We start from the raw sequence: 25,612 nt of genomic DNA on the forward strand, positions 1-25,612 counted from the left end.
GCATTTTGGATGCACCCTGCCTATTTCAAGATGGCAGCCCCTTTCAGGTAACTAGCCGGTGCTCCATTCACGAGAACTTCCAGAACACCTGTGCCACGTGATCGCACTTCCACACGCGAACGTAAAATAAGCCTGCACAGCTGAACCTCGCTGACCGTTGTTGATTAAATGGTGAAGTGCTCCTCCATCGTGCAGTCCATGCTTTTACGAAGACGAGTAGCCCCGTAACGCCGCCGTATTCACGAATAAGTCTCTGACACACATAAGAGGCTATACCTCTCTACGCGGTGAAACAGCTCTGTCACTAATTACGGTGGCACACGCATCTGTTTTTTCTGTCGTCCATTAGACGCTGGCGACCGTTGACTTTTACTTTGGGGACTACAATTAAAGCCGTACTCTCCGCCCCGCCTGCATAACAGCTTTCACTGCTACACCAGGTTGGTGGATACATACTTCCCGCTATTTAGTTTTGGATTATCATGTATATACGTGTTACTTCCCAAGCATATTAGAACAACTAAAATTCATGTTGTGCCTTTCCTTATTTAGTCGCACTTAAGAACTAAAAATTTGAATACAACGGCCCATTCATGAGAAGCCAGGTCCACTAGTGAATGAATCACGTGACCAACAAAGAATTACAATAGGTATGTGGCACTCTGTGCTTGCACACGTCTGTACCTTTGTTAATTCTGCTTTATATGCAGTACCATGTTTTGAAAATACTTAATAATCAATTCAGTAATAAAATCTAAGGTGCCAATTAAAATGTGCTAAATCACACTCTTCATTTTTATAAAAAGAAATGACTTTGTGTTCTAAGAAATGGAACAACGCTGTACTACTAAGATAGCGAATATATATCAATTAAATAACATGATGCCCACCCATAGTTTGAAAGGATAGACAAATGCTCCCAAACTATCTTTGTTTACAGGGAAATAATTATGACAAAATAGAAAAGGCTCAGGTCTCTTTTGTTTATACTGATACATATATCTCTGTTTTTATAGATACTGTGAGACATTCTACAAAAAACTTGTGCCATTGTAGATCCTCTAATTAGAGGATTGATGTGTCCTGAGGAAAGCCTCACATGGATGACCAACCAATATAAGAACAAGGACAAGTCGTTTTGCAAAACAAACGCTGAGGCTGGAAACGGATTTACTCATGTCGACACAACAAAATTGGGGGTTCTAAATCTAAGCAAAAAATACATATGCTAGTTTCAAGTCTCCCATGTGCTACTAACATCACTTATGATACAAATTGTCATGTGAATGAATGTAAAGATCAAAACTGTGGATTTATTGTCTCTCTTTTTACTTTATTTTTTTAGATGTTGTCAAGATTTGCAAATGTGACCTATTGGTCTGTTTTATGACTGAGTTATACATAATAAATATATGAGATATTTTTGTTAAAATGGAGCCTCCCATCTCTTTATATTTGCTAAAAGATTGATGGTGTGCCTGTACACTTATATGGTTTGAGACGTATTTTTGTTTCCTCTGGTGTGGATACTCTAAAGGTAGCTGGTTGGCATTCTCTTAGTTTATATATTCTGTACGTAGTCCTCTGCCAACTAGCCCCTACCAAAAAAAGAGGACATATGTTGTAGCGGTCTGCTCACTGTTTTCTCATATGATTTCTTCATCTGTCAAGTCTCTGACCTTCCATCCTGATTCAACATCGATCATGATTTTCATCCCTATGGCTTTCTTTGCTGTCTTCTTGCATTGTGTGATTATTATTCTGATCACGCAAAATCCAAGCAACACCAACACGATCAGTGCTCCAAAGAACTTGAACATGTCTGCCATCCATTGTGGAACCCAAGAAAAGATCGATCCAAATCAACTGTCATTAGCAATGTCTTCTACTTCGTCTATCAGCTGGACGTGTAGTTTTGTCAGCATCTCTATGGCCTCTGTCAAGGTGACATTCTCGTCATCATGAGACGGTATGAACGTGCAACATGATTCTCCGATTTCTACACAAACACCTCCATCCACAGCTGTGATCATGTCCAAGACGTATCTATTCTGAAGAGTCATCAGTCGTATGGCTCTCAGCTCTTCTCTGGTAGCATTGAATCCCTTTATGGTAGTGTTGATTGTCTGCAGTAATTCCCATCTGGTAATCTGCAGCCATATGGTATTTGCTCCAACCTGGATTCTTGGCATGAAGATCAGCGTGAATACAGACAACGTGTGGGTAAACAGTCTGTGTTCATATTGACTTTGGTGAGAAATAGTTCTCCCTCTTCATTCGCTTAATCAGCTCCACAGATCTCTTCTTCCTCAGGTGAGCATCTACTTTCAGGAAACTGTCCAGATTTAAGTCACTTTTAGGAATCATCAACGCTGGAACATGAACATTCACTAGTGAGCATCGTCCTCCCCAATCCTTGGGTAGCTTCATATATGCTCTGGATCCACAAGCCCAATAGTGATCCATGATTACTGCTATTCCAAGTTTAATTCATGGTACATCAAAAATTTGACCACAGATCTGGTTCTCTCCAACTTTTCTGGTGCCATTGTTTCTGAAGCATAGCCTTGCATTCTCCAAAGTCACTATCTGCAAGGGTCCTCCTCTATCTTCGACCCAGGTCTGTAGCTTAGCAAGTCTTGGCCATAGAGGTTTGTAGCCATTCTGCACTATGTCAATGGTTGGTTGATAACAACCAATGACCTCCCAGGCTCTGCAGATCACCACTCCTTCTTCCCATCCATCTGGTGATAGCACTGATCACCAAATCTGCATCTGGCCTCTGTTCACCATCTACGAATTTCTTCTGCAGACTTTCCTGGAATTTCCAGTCTTCTGTTTACTTCCCATTTTATTCCAGCTCCTTTCACTCCAGGATTTTCGTATCTGATCACGTGATTCTTAGTATGAGCTCTTAGCCTTGTCTTTGTATCTTGGATATAGTTGTCTTCATCTGGATCTGTCCATTAAGTTGCCCATTTGAGATAGGCATCTCGGCCCATGAGCTGAACTCTTGTACGACAGAGTGCTATGTGTGAAAGACAATGTGCTGTCTGGACGTCCATTTCAATCGCTATGAAGATTTTGGACTTCCCCATGCTATAAACCAGGAGTGCACATTCAAAGCATTCCTCCTTTGAGGTCCTTCTTCCCACTTCTTCCATATGCTGATACCTTATTGTCAGTCTAGAAAAATGGATACCTCTCATATTTGACAGCAAACGTATGTTGGTGGCCATGGGCCAACCGTCTCATGCTCGATATGACAGACATATACGTTTCCGAGTTTGCCAATGAACGACCATTTTGATGTAACAAGGGTCGCCATTTTGTTTTCTAACCATTGCTCATTGCTTTCTGTTCTTATTGCTTCGCAGCACATTTTCTGCTTACACTGCTCGACTGTAAAACATTGTTGTCTGAACGTGAAAGGACAAGGCCGCAGGGCTGCGAGGACAACAAAAGTTTGTTGAAACACAACGTAGGCAGCGCCAGGAAGGAATGCCCGGCTCCCTCCTGAATGTAGCCTTGAAGCTGAGCTGCAGGGCATTTAATCATTTCGCAGCTTCCAGCCAGTCTCGTTATATGGTAGAATATGTTAGAATAAAGCAGCTAAAAGCTTGAATTATGCTCTTCTTACGGCCCCCGTTTTCTGAGCCCTGTAGAGCGTGTCGGCTCCCAGGACACGAATAGCACCTCATAGATAGCAAGGTCTGGAATGTGACTCTTCCCCCGTATGTAGCTCGCTTCCAAGAACAGAAGCACTGTGTTCTGTTCAACAACTAAAAGATGCCTCCGCACTTGCAAATTCCATATTGTTACTAGAATAGATATTTGAAGGTGTCATAATTGTCGGAAGTGTCCATCATCACACCGAGTTCAAAGACACCCAATAAAGGGGGGTGTTAAACATGTCATAGCTGATTGTATGATATGCATTTTGTATATATGTAACTGATGTACGCCCCTCGAGGTCTAGAGATACACATCGCGGGGCGTGAGACCGAGTTGGCCAACTGAGACTATTTGCTTTGCAATAAACCCTAGCTTTGGGAATACAACCTTGTGTCTGGCGTATCTATCGTGTGTGGTGACTTGCCTTGTTTCCATAGACGTAAGGGACCCCTAGGGGCCCCTTTCAAGATGGTGCCCGAATAGGGACCCTCCCCCACTTGTTCCATCGCATACGTTGTAATTGAGTCAGGGCGGAGAACGGCGAGGACGGGACGATCGAGCCGGGATCAAGAGGTGCTCGGGGCGCCCTGTAGAAGTGATGAGAGATTCCTTTGCAGATCTGCACACATCTGATCCCTGATCAATGTGCCTGGCTAGAGAACAAGGAGGCGAGGGTCCGGAAAAGAGGCGGAAGCCAAGAAACGCAGACACGACGTCATTGGTTGCGTCAGTATACAGACGACTTGTGTCCGAAAGGACAAATTGATTTATCAGGTGAGTCATTCCCCGATTCAAAGTAATCCTGATATTGGTTGAGAGTTGACTTTGCAAAATCAAACGCCCTAGGTAAGGTTGATTAACCAGGGGGAAGGTTGAAACATGCCTGGGGTATTGTCCACCCTAGCAGGGTTTTTCCGCTGTGGTAGACAATCTTTGGAAGATAGCCAAATTGCACCACCTGGGGGAACGCCGGCATATGAGATGTATGTGAAGTATGGAGTGGGTGCAATAATATTCTCTGAGACTTGGCATAGGGAAACCAGAAAGCAACAAGACCATCAGTGGCCGATTAATGGTAGTTTTGAGATAGCGAGAATAGATAACTTGGAAAGGGTGTTGATAAGAAAGAAAGCGCGTCCTGCAGCATTTGATATCGTTAAGGACTGGAGAAGGGAACCAATGCTCCGATTTAGAAGTAGAGCGAAACATGCACACAGGCATAAATCGAAAGGTGAAGTAGCGGAAGAAAAGGAAGAGGAGGAGTGGACTGAGAGTCTAAGGAGGTCAGGTAGAAGTAACCAGTTGAATATAGAAAAAATATACCCACAATGAGAATTGCACATAGCAGATGAATTGATAGAAAACATATTGATCCACACAAAACAAGGCCCAAGATCAGAAGTGAGGCCAAACACGTCAGTAACTAGTGCCCAAACCCCGCCCGAAGCCCAAACTCTCCCTCCTGTAGCTCAAGCCCTCCCACAGCCACAGACTGTGCACGTAACACTTCCTATTAGCCAACCAGGCCCACAGCAGACACTCCCTGTTCCCATTGTCCCATCCGCACCTCCCGCCTTAGATACAGACTCGGTACCGTCCGTCCCTCCCGGGGTTGAAGTTGAAACCACGGGGGCGAGAGGCGGGACTGAACAAAGTGGATGCACAAGGGTAACTCGCAGTGCGATCAGCAAAGAAAGGAAGGTGGAATTGCAGCAACAGGCAGAAATGTATATAGACGGGAATGATGGGACGGCAGATTTGGCTTCGATGTATGACTTCCGAAGAAGCAACGAAAGACAGGTAGTGCTGGAATGCATGGGTGAATATTTGGTGGAGAGATGGAAACAGTTAATTGGGAAATTACCACCTCAGCGATTGTTAGATTTGAATGCATTAGCACACTGTAGGGAGAGGGATGATGAAGTGAGAGAACATGTATATGGACTTTTTGAACTTAAAGATGAATTATATAATGATTATGCCGAAATGTTTATTGCACCTGGGTACAGGGGTAAGGATATCGGGAGAAATGTGAAGGGAATGCAGGGGTCACATAATGGACGGCAGCAGTTACCATCGCCGGGGCAGAAGGCGATGGTGGACGAATTATCGTTGTTAAAACAGGTGGGGGAAGACTTGAAAGCATGCCTACTGAAAACACGGGTACTACTGCAGTAAGTAGTAGGACATAATAGAGGGAGAGGGAATGCACAAGGAACGAGTAATTCGAATATGCATGGGGGGCCAGTGGGACCAAATCAGTGTGCGTATTGTAAGGAGGAAGGACACTGGCGAGCGCAATGTCCACATCTGCAGAATAGAAATGGGTCTGGTCAGAGGAGACAGCACCGAGGGCACCAAGGAGCGAATGGACCAAATAGGAACAGTATGCAGCAGCACCACAATAATGGAGGTAATCAAAACCAAGCCCAAAACCAAAGTGCCCCTAACCAGAGTCAGGGACAGCAAAACCAACAGTATGGAAACCAGAGTGGGGGAAATAGAGGGAAGAGTGGGAAAGTTTTCGATACACAGCCAAACACGTATTACAGTAATAGTAATGATTACAGATCGGACAATGTGTTATTTCCCCAATAGGACAGGCCAGGACAGGGGTCGGAACCAGTGTCTATTCCCATGAATCAGAGAGGACCCTATGTAGAAATGAGAGTCAGGAATGAGGAGCACCGCTTTCTTGTAGATACAGGAGCGTAAAAGTGTTCAATAGACCATCACTTGGTTCCGGATATACCACTGTCAGGGCAACAGAATGTTTCCGTAGGGTTCGCAGGTACACCAGTCATAAACCCAGTGTCCCAACCAGTCCCAGTTACTATAGGACCATTCACTGAACATTGTCCTTTCCTTTTAACAGAAAATTGTGGGGAGAACCTGTTGGGATTAAATTTGTTGAAAAAATTAGGTTCCGTTATACATTGCACGGCAGACGGGGTGTTCCTAACGATTTGGCCACAAGATGCCCCTGTGTCAGAATTCATGTCTGAAACTTTACCAGGAGAACTAAGTAAAGTGCCAACCTGTATATGGGCAATGCATGACAACGATGTAGGATGCTTGAAAATAGAGCCAGTAAAGATCATTTTGAAAGAGGGTGTTACACTACCGCAAATTCCCCAATACAGAATTTCGGCTGAAGGTGAAAAAGGATTGAAGAGTATTGTTACAGATTTGGTGAAATTAGGGGTGATTGAAGAAATTACAGGCAGTACATGCAACAGCGCGATTCTTCCAGTTTATAAAAAAGGAGACAATGAAGTACCATACCTTTTCATAATTGATTTGCACGCGCTAAGCAAAGTAGTAGATCCACAATTTCCTTTAGTGCCAGATGTCACTACAATATTGACAATGATACCTGTTTCAGCAGAATACTTTAGTGTAGTTGATCTGAAAAATGCGTTCTTTAGCATTCCGGTGGGCAAGGACAGCAGATATTTGTTCACGTTCACATTAGGAGGACGATCATTTACATTCACGCGGATTCCGCAAGGTTACACGGAAAGTCCGAGTATTTACAGTAGAGCATTGAAAGAGCAGCTAGACATGCTAGAATTACCAATGGGTTGCGTACTCTTGCAATACATAGACGATCTATTATTAGCTGCTGACACAGAGGAGATTTGTAAAGAAAGCACATTATTACTACTGTCACACCTAGCGGCACATGGCCATAAAGCTAGTTTGAAGAAATGTCACTGTAGTTGAAAGGAGGTAGCTTATTTGGGCTACCTACTTTCGAAAGAAGGGAGAAGGCTAACGCCAGAACGAATAGAAAGTATTTCTTGTATGCCTATTCCAAAGACACAGAAAGGAGTCAGAGCCATAATAGGCATGGCTTCATATTGCCGACAATGGATCGGTAATTTTGCGTTAATTGTGAAACCAATGGTGAATTTGACTAAGAAGGATGCGGTTATGCCTCTACAGTGGGATGAGCAATGTCAGAGAGAATTTGATCAATAGAAAACTGTATTATGTTCTGCTCCAGTTTTGGGCACACCAAATTATGAAAAGGTTTTTAGATTGTTTGTGTGTGAAAGTGAAGGATGTGCATTGGCGGTTTTGACACAGGAACAAGGTGGAAGAAATAGGCCATGCGGCTATTTTTCTTCTGCGCTGGACCCTGTAGCGCACGCACTACCACAATGTTTGCGATCTGTCGCGGCGGCTGCTGCGTCGGTGAAACAAACGGAACGGATGGTATTGGGGCATACTTTAATTCTGATGATGCCACATGCCATAGACATTCTATTAAATAGAACACAGACGCAACACCTCACCTATGCTAGATTGACAAGATATGAGATTATCTTGTTTGCGCCCCATATCCAAATTATGAGGTGTAGCGCTTTGAATCCTGCAGAATTAATGCCACTACCCATAAAAGAAATTGGTGACAACAAATCACCCCCCCCATGATTGCTTAATGGTCACTGAGGAAGAAAACAAAGGGGAGAGTTGATTTAAGTGATACCCCACAGAAAGAGCCAGATGGAGAGTTGTTTTGTGACAGCTCTTGTTTTAAATTACCTGATGGCACGACAACTGCCATGTATGCTATCACTACCCTAGAGAGCGTTGTAGAAAGCAAAAGATTCCCCTACAACTCGGCACAAGCCGAAGAGATAATAGCATTGCCCAGAGCCTGCGAGATTTCTGAAAATGTGAATGTGAATATATATACTGATAGTCAGTATGCTTTTGGGGTGGTTCATAACTTTGGTCGACTCTGGGCTGAGAGAGGGTTTTTGACATCACATGGCACTAGAATTCAACATGGCCCTTTGATTGTACGATTGCTGTCTGCACTCACATTTCCAAAGCGCCTAGCAATAGTGAAATGCGAGGCACCCAAAAAGGTAACATGCAAAGTAGGAGAGGGAAACGCGTTTGCAGACAGAATTGCGAAACAAACTGCCACTGATTTAAATACCAAAATGATGACGGTTCAGACTGAGGAAGTACCCTGTATGATAGAAAATGGAGTTGCCACTGTCAAAGAAATGCAGGCCGAAGCTACGGCCGATGAAATACAAGGGTGGGCAGAGGGCTCTGCTGAGTTAGATCTGGAGGGTTGTTGGGTGGACAAGAGAACTAGAAACTGGATGTTGCCAAATCCACAATGGCCCACAGCCCTACTCACATCTGTGCGAAAAAGATAATACAGCACCTATCTACAGAATGGCAGAATGTAAACATAAAGAAGAATGCAGAGAGGTTGGTGCAGAACTGTATCACGTGTTTACAACACAATGTAGGAAAGGGAACAGTGACTCCAATAGGCAGATTTGGCCCGCCCTCTATGCCTTTTGAGGTAATCCATTTTGATTTCATAGAGAGGGAGAGATGCCAAAATTTGAAATATGTCTTAGTGGTCATCTGTGCATTCAGCAAGTGGGTGGAGGCATATCCCTTATAAGACTGCACAGCAATGAGCACGGCAAAAGTAATGCTTAAAGAATATTTTTCCCGTTTTGGCTTGCCCCGTGTCCTATGGTCAGATAATGGCCCACATTTTGTGGGCGCAGTGGTGTTACAGATATGTGCGGGTCTTCAGATTGATAAGAGATTCCATAGTTCAACGCATCCGAGTTCGGCCGGTCTTGTGGAGAGGCACAACGGGATTCTCGAGTCAAAAATAAGCAAGATATGTGCAGGAAGCAAGTTGAGTTGGATGGATGCACTACCAATAGCGCTATTACTGTACAGGCTAAAACTGGGCACTCCCTGTACAAAATCGTAATGGGGAGGCCGTCAAATGTTTGGTGCGCACCTCAGCCAAAACGACTTAAAGAGGTAGAACATACTGTGCTTAGTACTTATTGTGGCCTTTTAATGCAGAAATTGCATTTGATTCATCAGCAGGTGCAGGAGGCTTTACCAGTGAGATACACCGGTCCGGGGCACGCACTGGAGCCAGGAGACTGGGTGCTGCTTAAAAATTTTGAAAGAAAGTCATCGTTAGCACCCAGGTGGCGCGGCCCCTATCAAGTACTCTTGGCAAAGCAGACGGCGATACAGGTGGATGGACGGAAGTCTTGGATCCATGCCACACATGCAAAAAAAATTCCAACTTCATTGAAAGACTTGCCGGACCCAGACGACCGGGAAGAGACAGCGGTCCTAGAAATGAAAGACACTGTTGCCAGTAAGCAGCCACCAAATCTGCCCAAGCGAGAAGTGAAACTCGAAACAAAGCCTGAGACGATTGCCAAAAAGGGGGAAGGGCAAAGAGTGCCCCAACGTTGCCCAGCAGAATCTACATCACTGTTGGCTGACACGAAATCTGCCTTGCAAATACCGGCAGACACTAAACGTGTACCCCTTTGGCACCCACCAGCACTTGCCAGCACGCCAAAGACCGAATCTGCATCACTGGCGCGGCGCACACCAGCACCTGCAGTAGCGCCACAGGCTGACTTTGAGCCTGGATCTGGAAGTGCACCGGCACTGTTCACAGATCACAAAATACCAGGAGTGAGGCGATATAATTTGCGTCCTCGAAAGACAAAGTGATCCACAGTTCTTTGGTGTTCATGTCAACCTCTGGTTCCGCTCATGGACGGAGAAGGAACTAGAGGTGTAGAGGAGAGAAGCGTGAGAATTGTGCAAGTCGGACAATTCAAGAGTCGCTGCTCCTCGGTGCGATCATAAAAAGTACATGTGTCTGGAACCAGAGCGGACAAGCTGGGCGCACATGGTACTAAGGCAATAGATAACTGATCAGAAGTCCTCTGAGCAGTGTGAGAAAGGACAAGTGATCTTGTCTAAAACAAATAAGAAATCCAGGCTATAAAGGTCTGGCAAAACTGAACTGTGACAATTCCGTTGAACTTATTGACCTCAGAGCAAGTGCATCGAAGAGAGATATCCACGACGAACTCTAATAAGGAAGAAGAAGGACAATGAGAAACATGTCGGGACCGGTTTCAGCCTCCTCCTGCACCACTGCTGAGAATTAGTTAATTGTAAAGACTGTAAGCTTAAGAAAAACGCATGGTAAAAAGAATTGTATGCTGGCACTTACAATAATTATGTGCTTTATGAGTGTGGTAGAACCAATAACGACAGCCCTAGTATTATGGTATGTGGAATCGATACACCCATTGGGAATGTTTTTACCAATAGTTAATATATCCACTACTGAAAGCCCGGTTCAGGTGATTACTTATACCTTGCCACCAATGGAAGAAAGACACAGGGAAGGGTATGGGAACAATACGTTGTTATTGATCATGAATATGACACATGCATTCTAAAGAAAACAAATTGCTGGGTATGTGCCCATTTACCGCAGCATGCTGGGAAAGGAATAGGTTGGTATGTACAGCCATTACCATTAAGTTCTGCATGTAGTGCATCTTTAAGTGCAATGTTTTATGGGAAATGGAATAAGAGTAGTACGGGTCAATTAGACAGAACAAACATGAATGAGTTTGAGGAAATAATTATGAGGCCTGTGGGTTGTTCCATATTCCATAAAGCACAAGTGATGACCCCAGAGCCTACGAGGAAAAGTACGCGAAAGATAACACGAAAAAATAGACAAGATAGATTGTCCCCACCAGTTAAAACATCTGTGATGACGTTTCGTGTAAGAACAGACGGGAACAAAGATGCAGTTCCCCCTTCTTACACAGTGAATTATAACCCAAAAACTGTCCCTTTTTGTCTAAAAAAGAAAGGCTCCTATTCAGTCAGAACATTTACTGGATGCATGAGTACAGTGGTATTAAAATGGGAAATAGAACCAGTATATGTGGGAGATCCAGTTTATTTTATATGTGGAGAGAAAGCATATCCTTGGTTGCCCAGAAACTGGGGAGGTGCATGTTACCTAGGTCTACTGTTCCCAGGAGTGTTCCTCTTAGAAACAGCAGAATGGGCAGACTATCCAGATATAGAGCCAAAAGGAGTAGCGAAGGCGTTCTGATAGTGACAGACGTAGAAAAAACATTCATTCCATTTTTGTCCCAAATAGTGAACTCCTATAACATAAGGCAGCTGTCCAGAATACTAAAAAATACCATAAACACAACGACAGATATACTATTTAACATGACGTTGGAAGAAAAAGGAATCAGGTTAATGACGCTGCAAAATAGAATGGCTCTCGATGTGATCCTGGTTGATCGTGGGGGAATATACAAGATTGTGGGATCAGCGTGTTGTGTATTTGTAGATGATTATTCCCCTACGATTTTTGAAGCAATAAAGAAAATGCATGTCCTAAGCTCTGAACTCCCTACTGGAGAAGGAGGCTAGGGAATAGAGTCCTGGTTTTGGGGAATATTGCGTTCTTGGGGATGGAAGTTGATCTCGATATTGGTAGTGGTGTTTGGAATATTCATAACGTGCTGTTGTTGCATACACTGCCTACCGATAGTTTGCACTGAGGTAACTGAGGGATGTACTAAGGGATGTATGCATATGATGACAAAAAGAAAACAAACTTATGGTTAGGCTGACCAAGACACAAATGAGATGAAAACAGTAAAAGAATTGATGGCTATAGATATTAATGAAGATGATGATGCTTACAATAGCATGCAAAATTCAGACATAAGTACTTCAGACTTATCGTCATCAGAGGAGGATACAATGAATGGATGAGACGTTTGGCATACGGCCAAAGGAGGGTTTGTCAGTCTAGAAAAATGGATACCTCTCATATTTGACGGCAAACGTATGTTGGTGGCCGTGGGCCAACCGTCTCATGCACGATATGACAGACATATAGGTTTCCGAGTTTGCCAATGAACAAACATTTTGATGTAATAAGGATTGCCATTTTGTTTTCTAACCATTGCTCATTGCTTTCTGTTCTTATTGCTTCGCAGTACATTTTCTGCTTACACTGCTCGACTGTAAAACATTGTTGTCTGAACGTGAAAGGACAAGGCCGCAGCGCCGTGAGGATAACAAGAGTTCGTTGAAACACAACGTAGGCAGCACCAGGAAGGAATGCCTGGCTCCCTCCCGAATGTAGCCTTGAAGCAGAGCTGCAGGGCATTTAATCATTTCGGAGCTGCCAGCCAGTCTTGTTATATGGTAGAATATGTTAGAATAAAGCAGCTAAAAGCTTGAATTATGCTCTTCTTACGGCCCCCCTTTTCTGAGCCCTGTAGAGCGTGTCGGCTCCCAGGACACGAATAGCACCTCATAGATAGCAAGGTCTGGAATGTGACTCTTCCCCCGTATGTAGCTCGCTTCCAAGAACAGAAGCACTGTGTTCTGTTCAACAACTAAAAGATGCCTCCGCACTTGCAAATTCCATATTGTTACTTGAATATATCTTTGAAGGTGTCATAATTGTCCGAAGTGTCCATCATCACACCGAGTTCAAAGAATCCAATAAAGGGGGGTGTTAAACATGTCAAAGCTGATTGTATGATATGCATTTTGTATATATGTAACTGATGTACGTAATTCACTCTCTTGCGTCCCTCGAGGTATAGAGATACACGTCGCGGGGCGTGAGACCGAGTTGGCCAACTGAGACTATTTGCTTTGCAATAAACCCTAGCTTTGGGAATACAACCTTGTGTCTGGCGTATCTATCATGTGTGGTGACTTGCCTTGTTTCCATAGATGTAAGGGACCCCTAGAGGCTCCTTTCATTATGTTATTCCCCAAGGGTGCTGTACTGTCCAGGTAATCATTTAACTCATGATCATCCTCCCTAGCACTTCACTTAGGTCTCGTTCTTTTCTTACGAGCTAACCATCTCATGCAATATGTCAGCATAGTTCTTCCTTATTGGACCAATCATAGAAACATTTGTCAGTGTGCTGGGTGCTTTTACTTGTGCTACCTGTGTGGGAGAGAGTTCCAGAACTGCATCCTATTCACATAATATGTGGCATAAAGATGTCTCCTATAATCTCCACACGTGACCTCCCTCTAAAAGGTAACCCAGGCTTACTCATCAGAGGACCAGGTGCCCTTGTGTGCATCTCTAGAGTAGGAACAATTACACAAGGTCTCGGCTGCCTTGTAGTTGTCACGTCTGTACCCTCCTTTTGTATAGGAAGATTCACAGAACTTTTTGCTCCATTTGCATATATGTAGTAAGCAGTGCGTACTGTAAGTGAGAGCCATATCACTATGAACAAAAGGCAAGTGTAAATTACGTACAAGTATGTCCCTTTACAACAATAGCTTCTTGCACATCGTGGACGTCTCTCATAATCTGTCATAATGATGTTGTTATTGAAGCTGCCCATTCTTAATCTTTTTTAAGGAAGGAAAACTGACTTTTAATCTGGCAACACCATGCAATGCTTTGGAAACTGCTGAGCCTGCTCCACAAGTTTCCACAATCAACTTCAGCTGGCGAATTATACGACGATGAACAAAAGATCCCAATGAAGATAATGAATCGTCCTTTCACCAGACGACATGTGGATGCCTTTTCAGCAAGATGTAGAAAACTTCAGTTAGCAGTCTCTGGATCTCTTCCTCCAAAAGTCTCATTCAGTTCTCAGTGTTCTCTCAGAGTAAAGATTCACCTGTGTTATTATGTCTCTCAGTATTACATTAAGTGCTGCATTATTCCTCGGATCCCTCAGGAACGTGTAGACATCAGTTTGTCTCCCAATAAGATGCGGACACTCCTCAATCAATGAATAGAACACCAAGCCGACCAGTCTATGCACATTATCATCTGATATTGGCAGTTGTGTTTTCCCCATTGAACTGAGGAAGCTGAAGAACTTCCCCTATTATAGCTGTGAGCACTCTCCTCAGGATTGGACCAGATTTAGGATCTTGCAGGAAGAGATGAACACTAGTAGTTCTCCCCACAAGCGCAGGGTATGCATGCAAAAAGAACCAAAAAACTGCAAGAACGATCCGTGAAGCATTGTCATTAGGCACCACCATGGGCGCCTCCAAAAAAAGAAATTCAGTGAGAAAGGAATCGGGGAACTGTTCCCTCTTCTAGTCGTCGAAAATGAACTCCAAATTTGGCATGCTCTCCTTCTCAATCAAGACTTAAATGTGTCTCAGTCCAATATCAACAAACTCCTGTGTCTCAAGAACAAATAGCTTCCCTTAACTCCTTTTTTAGTGGCTGAAAAGAGTGTCCTGAAATAAGCCACAGTCCAATATACTCTTTGTCTGTTTATTCGACAGCTTCTGCGTCCTTCTTCCTCGTCATAGACCTAGTCTGAACGTGCTAAGGTTCTTCCCCGATGCTTGCCTCAGACAGGGGTAGGGTGAAGGAGGTTCTCCAGCATAGATTTTCACATCTCCAAGAAATATCAAAGGGCGTTTGCCTTGTACTTTGACTGCAAATGGTGTCACTTCTTCCACTACAAATGGGCCGTTGAAACGCGGCTCGTGCCACTTCCTTGCGAAGTTACAAATCAAGATCGAATCGCCGGGGAAAAGTTTGGGAAGACATAGTTCTTTAACTCTGGTTGCTGTAACATCTCCTTCTGTGTTCTGAGTAGCCCCACACCCCTTTTGCTTGAGATGATCTGAAATGACAGAGATACTTGAGATCATGCATGTTAAGTAATCATGTAACTCCTTTCCTAACAATTCTGCTGTTGTCTGGGCATAACTTCTAGTTCTAGATGAAGGTGTGAGAGGTGTACTCATTTGCCTCCCTGTTACTATTTCATGGGGGGTAAGATGGTGGTCAGAACCTGGTTGATTTCTCAACACATACAATGCCAGTGGTAGACAATGCAACAATCCTTTCTTCAAGGTGAGCTTCAATTTGGCTATTATTTCTTTAAGCAAGCTGTTAAGTCTCTCACAGATCCCATTCTCCTGCAGGTGATAAGCCAGTGAAAACTTGTGCTTTATACTAAGCAACAAGATTATCTGTTCAAAGACTTCATTAACAAAATTAGGGCCATTATCTGATCTTAATACTTCACATATTCCCCATCTAGGAAACACTTCTTGTACTAAATATTTTTCTCCACAGGTGGTGTCTGGGTGTGTACATGGACCAGCCTAAATCCACCTCGAATAGGGACATACCACTACAATCATATATATGTATCCATTGCATACTTGCAGCATACCGACATAGTTGATATGCAAATGCTGAAAGGGGCTATTAGGTCTCGGAATGACTCCTCTAATTGTGCGAAATGTGCACCCAGCAGTAAAAGTTTGACATACGATACAGTTTACTACATAAAATGCAACATGTTCTACCAAATTTAGAACAAATCAATTCCTCCGCAATTGTTGCGGCGAGGCTCTCTCTAGTTGCTTATGCAGGGTAGTGTAGCTGTTCCAACGCCACCCTTAAATAGGCTACAGGCATCACTGGTTTACCCGTGCTGTCTTGTTGCCACAATGCTTCGGAAAGGTTCAAAGAACATCCCCTCTGTGTCCACAAATGTTCTCATCCTGAGGCCCTTCCCCTTGGATCTCTACAAGTTGTGCCCTAGACAGATCATTATAACAATCATGCACACTCATTATCACCACGATGCTTTTATTCACATCCGGCGTATTAAACTCCATAATGTTTTCTGAACATGCAACTCATTTTTCTTCCTCATCTGCCTTTTGATAAAGTCTGCCCTGTTAGTGTGTGCTGCGCACTTAATGACTGGGATGGCTACTGGGAGTTTTAGTGCTTTAATAAGCCTGTCCAATAACGCTGCGTGCTGCACTGGAGTGCCGTCCGCTTGGAGGTAGCCCCTCCTTTTCCAACTGGCTAGCCCTGCATGCACTGTTGATGTCACATAGGTGGAGTCACTGTATATGGTTACTTCCTGGTCTGCATGATTCTTGAGCATGACAATCAGTGCCGCTAATTCTGCAGCTTGTGCTGAAAAGTAAGACAGTAGTCGTGCACTTATCAATACTTCATACTCTCCATTGGCCATGTGCTTCACCACAGCAGCACCTGTATGTCTTTGTCCATCATTTTGATCGATTCTAGAAGAACCGTCAATAAAAAGAATCTCCCCAGCTGTCAAAGCATTTTCCTTCACCCTCGGGAGTTCATCATAGGATTCCTCATAGTTAGAGCAATCATTTACATGCTCGTCCTCTGCCAATGATTCTGCTACAAACATGGCAGGATTCACTATTCTGCATCAAACTATCTTAATCGCTGCATTCGATATGACTACCTCGTAGGCAGAATCCCTTTGAGGAGTCAACGTCACTTTAGGATTTTCCAAAATGGCAAACAAAGCATGTTCAACAAATAACGTCATGGAACACCCCATTACTGTGCTGGCAGCCTTCTCAATGGCGAATGCAGAGGCTGCCAAAGATTGTTCGCAAGGAAAGTGACCCCTCATTACTGGGTCTAAAATCCCACTGTAATATGCAAGGGGCTTGTACCCCAACATGGTTCTCTGTGTGAGTACAGCTGTCATAACAGTGCCAAAAAGAATTCCTCAGCATAATTGAGAATCCCTAAAACTGGAGCTGTGCAAATTGCCTTTTTAATCTCATCAAACTCATTTCCTCAGTCCAGACAATTCTTTCCTGATTTGCCTGTGCTTTCTTCAGAGCTTGCAACAAGGGCCTTATGTATGAACTGTAGTCAAAGACCCATGCTCTTTACATAGTTACATAGTCCCAAAAATCTCTGCATGTGCTTTATTGTGAGTGGATTTACTGTTTTCAAAATAGCCTCAGCACCTTCAGGCGTAACTTTCTTTCGCTCATGCGAAATTAACTGGCCCATGTACAGTACTTTCTGCTTGACAATACTGCAATTTCTCCTTGTCTACTTTATATCCTTTGTCTGCAAGAATAATCATTAGCTGAACTGAATCACGTCTGCACTCTTCCTCTGAGGTGCTACAGACCAATATGTCGTAAATGACGTCAGATCCTGTGAGTCTTTATGCAATCGGATTGAGAAAAATGCATTTTTCAAGTCAATCACAGTGTAATATCATGCTTCAACTGGCATATTACATAAGATTGTCACAGGATTAGGAACTAGAGGGAACTCAGCCTCTACAATCTGGTTAATTGGACCAAGGTCTTGCACAAAACTCACCACCCCCTTTCCCTTTTTTCACAGGATAAATTGTGGTATTACACGGTAGCTCTCACATCACTGAGATACCCTGTGCCATCATAGAAAATATCGTCTTAAAAATGCCTTCAGCTGCCTCTCGAGACATAGAATACGGTCGTGCTCGAGGTAAAATTGCTCCTGATTTCAATTTAATCTTCACTTCTCCAACCCCCTTCAATAGGACTACGTCATAGGGGCCTGTTGTCCATAATGAAACTGGTACTTTCGTCATGTCTTCATCGAAATACTCTGGGCGTTTTTGCGGTTGCATCATTTTCTGAGGAACCTCACGTTTAATTGCTCTTACCCAATAAGTCATGCTCATCTCAAATACTACTTCGTCATTTGACAGAGGGTTTCCAAACATATCCTTATCAGTGACGTCAGTCAATCTGTAACCTTCCCCAATGTCAAACAATGTGCACCATCATCTGCCGTCATAATCATTTCCATCAAGCAAAGCCATGTCTCCTCACACTATGGCTGCTTGTAATTCTAAAGGAAAAACTTGCCCTTCTTCTTCATCCATTGGTACGCTCACCTGGTATCCACGGGGGCGCCACACGATAGTGGATGGATGTCTAAGCGCTATCCCGACCCCTCTCTGCTTGGTTACGTGCCAGACCTTGGGTAGCACCTATAACAGGAGAATGGAGTGTTAGGATACTGGTTCTTTGATGGGTGGACTCCCACCTCCCTCTGGTCCAAATCCCCTCCCTTGGGGTTATTGCCCACCTTAGGTTTTTGTGCATTGAACTCTCAGCCCTGCGCATCTGTGCAGGGGCGCGTGGTCGATGAGGGCGTTCCATGGACCTAGTTGCTTCACTGGTCCGTATGCCCTTATGTCGGATCCAGACCGGCTATCACTCCGTCTCTTCTTGCTGTGTTCAGGTGAGTTATAATGTCTTTTCAGTCTTTATTGTGTCTCTTCTTTCCCTTTGTTTTCTCTGTCTTTTTAGTGACTTTGCTCCACTATGCTGTTCCCTAACAATGTCTCTTTTTGTTTTCACAGGGATGATTGCGATTTTCGGAGTTGCTGTGCCGGATGGCGAAAATCACTGTGAGTTATTGATGCACACAGCGCTGCGCTGTTTGTTAGTGTTAACTGCTAACCTGTGCTTTCTTCCCTTCTTTGTACAGGTTACAGCGATGTTTTGGAGTGATGAGTGATCAAAGCGCTGCTTGCCCAGGTAAGAATTGTTGTTAATGCTGTCCTTGTTCCTTTACCTTTGCAGGTTGCAGTGAAATCCGGAGATGGGTGAGGTAAGCGAAGCGCAGGATGTTTCAGGACTGGTTACTCACAGGTAAGTGTTCTTTTTCGCTAATACTGTTCTTGTTCTTCCAGGTTAGAAATGGAATCCGGATCGAAGACTCAAGATCGGGCCGCCGGAGAAGCAGATGAGCAGGAGCTGAACATGGTGAGCGTTACGCTGCAGGAGTGCAGAATAACGCGAAGCGTGTTCTGCTGTTTGGGTGTGGTTTAAATATCCCAGGTAAAGTAGCTCCAGGCCAAGTAGTGCCAGGCCCAGGCACACCCAAAATACTAGACCGCATGGCTTAGTTCTAAAGAACTGAGCTATGTAATAGGCCTCCATGTTGGATTAAGGTCCAAAACTGGTGTTGCTTTATTCCTGATAATGAGCCTGGCGCCAAAGGCCAAAGGCCTAAGGCGCCAGGACTGACTCCATGTATGTTTCTGATGGAGTTTTAAGGCCCTTGTGGCCAGTGTGAAGGGCCTTAACCCCACTGCTGCCAAGGGGCTGTTATATCTGAGGGGTTCAGGGGCATGAATCGTGACATCCATAGATATGTTTGGCCTGAATAAAAATTCATCAGGTATTCTCATATTTGTGCCCACTAAACATGGTAGCCATGTCAACAGAATGCGTACCCCATAGTGAAAAACCTCTGGTTCTAACGGTACTCCTCGTATGTCCATTTGTCCTCCAAATGCCATAATAAATTCACTCACGTTCAAATAATGCATTCCTGGCGTTGAACACACTAAGCCTTTATCAATGAACAAAATCCTCATGTTCAACTTGGTCATTAAATCTCGACCTATTATATTGACAGGTGTGTGCTTTGAATATAACAATGGTACACACATGTCACATTCTCCTATAGAGACTGGCAATTCTTCAGTAAAAGGAACTCTACTTGTAGCTCCTGTGAAACTTTGAGTATTCATGCCATTTCCAGACATTGAAAATGTCCCCTCTCGTACACATGAGCGTGTTGCAACCGTGTCTACTAAAAAAGAAAAATATTTGCCCCCTATATTGACGTCAACCCTCGGGTTCCTCTTGAGGATTGGGAGTCACTGCTAGTATCGAACACATCAAGTCTCCCAGTGAGCTGTCCTTTTGTGGATACATTCTCAGCCCTGTACCTGTGAAAGGATTCCCTCCATCAACAGTAACTCCCCCTATTCTAGGCGTCATTAGCTGACCCGTGCTTGTGCTTTGGTGTATCTGCATGGGTGACTGCTATGTCTGCCCTTGTGGAGTATTCATTGTTGCCTGCTGTGTTTGTAAATCTTGTTGCATTCTCGGCGCTTGTGTTTGCTGCACTGTCTCATTCTGAGCAAACCCATCTCCATTCAGCTGCAAATATGTGAGAAATACCCATTTTGCACAAATCCTTGACTTCTACGTGTGCAAGCATAGTGCCCTGACATACCACATGTCCAACATATAGGGGGAGGTCTCCTAATTTGCCCCTCCAGCATGCCTTAACTATTCATCTGCGTGTTATGAAACACACTTTGATTATTCTGGAAGTTTCCGTTATTATTCTGGAAGCCCCTACCACGAAAGCCTCCACTTCCATGTGGTACAAATCCATTATTACCTTGATCGAACTGCCTTTGGTTATTCACCTGCAGCATGCTTGCTGCTTACTGTGAACCCGATCCGTCTCCACTAGTCAACATCGCCCCTTCAACGGCGTACTTTGCTAGTTTTTTCTGCACTAACTTTGCCTCTTCGCCTTTCCTAACATCGTCTTCCTTTCAATTCTTCTCTTGCAACATCCTACAATAATGCGCGATGGTCAGCTGAATCTCTGACCATGGCTTTGCTTCCATGCCCGCTAATTTCTTGAGCTGCTTTTGTACTGCTTCTGGCAGCCGTTGGCACAACATATGATAAAATACAGGTATTGATTTCCGCCAGCCTCGCGTGTCTCCAAAGCCCACTGCTCTTGGAAATTCTGAATGTAAACAAGAGGATATTCCCCTTCCTGCATCTTTTTAGCCATTATAGCTCCCATATCTGACGTGTCCATATACAGTACTCTAAACGATTTCAGACCGCCACCCTACAATTATTGAACAGTGCTCCATCATGAGCAGTATTTACCATAGTAACACTAGAATACCCTGCCCTTGAGCAAACGCCACCAGCCCTTTCCCCAAGGACAGCAGTCAGGAGACCTTTAATGTCCCCTATAGCTAACGTGTTTCCTCCTGTCCTTTTCTCTAACTCATATATCCATTTCCCAGCACCAGAAGCTAAACTCGGGAGTTTACACCTTAAATTATCCTTATCCATCTGTGGCCAAGGTATATACTGTGGGCTGGCTCCTCCTTTCTCTAACAAGGGAAACTGTGAAACCCCAAACTCACACTCATCCCCCATTGTCTGTCTGTCCATAGCAGGGACAATGGTTCCGCTCCACTTTCTACCTGGTAGTGACCTTAACCTGCTCACATAAGGTGGCGAGCCTCCCCTCTCACCATGGGATCAACCTTTAGGTGGATCTAGCTGCATCAATGATTCTGACGCCCGAGATTTGGGTAGGTCTAGATCTGACCATCTTACTTCCTTGTCCATTGAATGACACCCTTCAGGCCACATACATTGCCTTCCTCCTCCCCCACAGAAGGTTTCCCTGTCCTCGTCTGACATTCCTGTTGTGTGACTTCACTCTTCTTTATCTCTATTCAGAGTCAGTCTGTCTAAAGACAGCTCCTTAGGCTCAAAACTACATGAGGCTCCCTCTTTATCATACAACTGCATTCTCTCGAGTTGATAATTTTTACCCTTCCCCTGCAGTACTTTCTTAGTCCTCATATCATGATAGACTTTGTCGATAGCATCCCCAATGCTTCTACAGTCAAACTCATCTCCTAGATTTGCTCTAGACGGACCTGATATTGGCTCATTTGCTGCGAAGAATTCTTCTATCTCCTCCCATGCCACTACTGGATTAGGATCCATTAACTCCTCTTCCACACCTTCTAGATTACATGCTCTCTGCCTCCTCTTTCGTTCTAGTTCATCATCAAATTCTCTTCGCTTCCTCTCTGACCCTGTCTTCCTCTTTTCTCTTCATATCTCTCCTCTCATTTGCCCTTCATATCTCTTTGTCTTTTCGTCTTTGCATTCTTTTATCCCTTAATTTTTGTTCCTCCTCTTCCTCTCTCTTTCTTTCTCGCTTTTCTCATCTTTCTCGTTCCTCGATTGCCCTCTGTCTATTGTCATACTGTCTTTGCTCCTCTGCACTTTCCTGCTTTTTCAGGTGCTCCTCTTGATACAACTGTGCCCGTCTTTGGCTATCCATCCTTTTTGCTCCATCTTCTTTCAATATTTCCTCTCTCTTGTCCTGTTCGTCTCGATCTTATGTTTGCCTTACATCCTCAATGCTCTTACCATCGAGTTTGAGCAAAATCTGGCCACCCATCCATTCGTTCTGTGTAAGTGCTAACTCATCATTCTTAACTTTATCTCCTTTCCATCTCTTTATTTCCCGTCCTATATCTAAGGATGTACTTGGTCAATCACTTCTTTCCTTGTTGCGTCTCTCCTTGTCCCTCGGGACCTTAGAGATTACATCTCTCTCAGGAATTTTCTCTTGGCCCTCATCGCTGCTTTGCGCAGGTGACTCATATGCCGGGTTGCTGTACACTGTTGCTGCGTTAAGCTCCCTCAATGGGTACAACCCGTCATCTTTCTTACTATCGCCATCTGGTTCAGGCACAGCTGCTCACCCCCCTCTTTGCATATATTCAATATCCAGTCTTCAGGAGGTGGCTTTTCTCTTTCCTCCTGGTACATTTTCCAGAGCTCTAAGCTAGCTAATCGTTTATCTAACTTTTTTCCTGTATATGCTGCATGCAAATATGACGGCATGTGCTGCAAAACTGCCTTCAATAGTGATCCCCGTTGTGGCCATGGCATGAACATTTTATCTGCTGTGCCCTTAACCCATTCTGCACTGTACTGCTTAAGTTTGGGTGCATGTTTCTGCAACTGTTTGCAGAGATGCACAAGTGGAGTAATATCCTCCATTCTAGATCGTCACATTGTACTGTCAATACTCACCCTTACTCTTTGCAGATTACAAAAATATGTTTCAGAAAAACAAAACAATATGACCGTGCACCAATCGTCACAGGCTCCAAAACCTCTATATCATGTTTTTAAAAAAAGGTAATAAATAATTAATTCTTAAATCTTGTTTTTTCCTTGCCACGTCTATCAATTCCTCTATTGTTTTGTCATCATATACAATCACATAATACAAACAGAAATACTGACCTACTTGACTGGCCACATATATCTCAGTCTTCTCCTCAAGACCGACCTTTTCCTGCCCCTAAAAATACCCTGGTTGGGATGTGAATCATTCTCTTTAAACTCGTCTTTAACTAAGTTTGTGGCTTACGTCACCCGTAAATAGGGCTCTAGAAATTATTCCTTCTGTTATGTCTTTACGACGCAGGAAACTGGGCATACTCTTTATTGCGGCACCTTCCCTCGCAATACCTGTTAATTGCTTGGCATCTCCTCAAGTCAATTACTCTATAACTCCATTGATGGGCCTCTCCTCAAGTCAAATACTTAATATTCAATGCTCATCTTTCTCAAGTTCCTTTACCCAAACCTCCCTCCATTACTCGTTTTCCCTTATCACTTTCTCCACTCACTGCCCATTCACAATTTTGCCACCTTACTCAGTTTTTACTCACTATTTGCTTTTTCGACTTCCGACCCTCGGATCTTCTGCCTCTTTATCGGCCACTTCAACTTTCCGTTGGTTCAGCTTCCTGTAGACGCCGGGAGGGGATTCTGTCTGAAACCAGGGGACCCGTCTCACCCAAGCTTGTAAGCCTGATAATTAAAAATGTTTCCGCTATCTACAGGGAGCTCCACGTCCTTTCAGCCGAATGGCAGAGGATGTGCAATATTTCAGGGACCCCAAAGCCTACTATCTCGATGGATTTTAAACCATCATCTCTGCTACTAAGTGAACTGGGAGACTCCAGCCCTTTAAGACGAGATAGCAATACCCTTGAGATGAATGGAGATGCAGAAGTTACTCAACCATCAATAAATGACTCAGGTAGTTGGCAAAACGGTAACTGACTTAATATCAATTATCTAAAACAGGGAGTATAACGGACATCAATTGACGTCTCAGCGCATAACTTCTCAATGCATCTTGAAAAAAAGCTTTCTTTTATAACAAAAACTCATCATTGACGATGTAAACCTACGCATTTACTAATGTCATCCTTCGTGGCAAACTTCAAAAACCTAGTGGCTATTGTGATTGTTTCTAAAGGAACCTCTAAGTTTACGATCCATATTAGTCTAAGAGAGTGAAGAAAAGTGTTAGGTTTCTTAACATCAGGTGGGGCAAATAAGCCGGCCCCTAAAACAGGTCACTATGAACGTCACTAGATATATGTCCCATTGGTTAGACAAACTGGACCCTTAATCACATGGCCCCCTACAATTGGTTGGCACTCTAACCTCCATCAGTACTTTTCCACCTACGTTAGCAGCAGACAGGCTGGTCTTCCAGGAGCTGGTGAGCTAGTCTTTAACCATAGCTTCCCACAAATTAACATATCATCTATCATCACATCAGTGGTCTGCTGTCAATTAAGGCTTTGAACTTGTCCTTGAGAGTGTTCTTTTGCTCTGGAGAATTCAGGAGAGTGAAGGCACGCTCTGCCCTCATGCGTAGGTGTGGTGTCATATTCGTCCAACTTCATCCTTCGTCGTGGCTGAAGACCACAAAATCGAGCTCTAGTGCATTTCAAATACTCTTTTTTAACAGACCTCTGATGTCTTCCTTGTTTTTGGCCATGTCTTCTGAACAGGAGTTTTGTTCTTTCACACAATTTGTATCCAATGTCTGCTCACCCTCGCCTGATAAGACCTTGGCTTCTTTGGGCTCACCCAACCTCGCTTTTCTGAGTTTCACTCCTGTTAATTCAATCAGTTGTTTTTAACTGTGACATACTGGAAAAGAGGCCTTCCTTTTTTAGTCCAGCTCTGCAATAATACGTAGTGGAAACATCCATTCTTCATTTGCTTCTATATATGTGTATCTATTCACTATAAAGCTAGCCTCAAGAATACTTCATCTGCTTGCATTTCTTTGTATATGTTCACGTGTAAAATGACTTGATATCTTCATCAGTTCTGTACCATATGTTTCTTCATCTTGATCCCAAGATGTGACTTATCTTTGATACTTTCTTGATGACTTATAGAATATCTTCATTCTCTTGTCTCTGCATCTCTTCTATGTACGTCAGCTTGCTTCGTGTGATGGTGACGTCACCATTCTTCTCTTCCATTCAACTGTCCTGTTTCTTCTGGGATTTCCTTCAAATGGCCATCATACTGTCTTGTATGCAGGTATGGTTTTCTCAATGGGAACCTTGCATCCAGGATTCTCCTTGGCATCTGTAAGTTCAATGGTTTTGCTCATGTCTCACACTCCCAACATATAGGCACTATGGGCGAGGTGGTTGAGGTGGGGGTATTTGGCTCCTTCTCTTCACCTCTTAGAAGGAGAACACGTTTTATTTGCATAAATAACATGTACGCAATAGCAAAGAACTCTGCTGGCACAGAGTCTTCTGGCAAAATGAGTACA

This window comes from Ambystoma mexicanum, chromosome 7p, assembly GCF_040938575.1.
Source record: "Ambystoma mexicanum isolate Mex_15411 chromosome 7p, UKY_AmexF1_1, whole genome shotgun sequence".
NCBI classification, from domain to species: Eukaryota; Metazoa; Chordata; class Amphibia; order Caudata; family Ambystomatidae; genus Ambystoma; species Ambystoma mexicanum.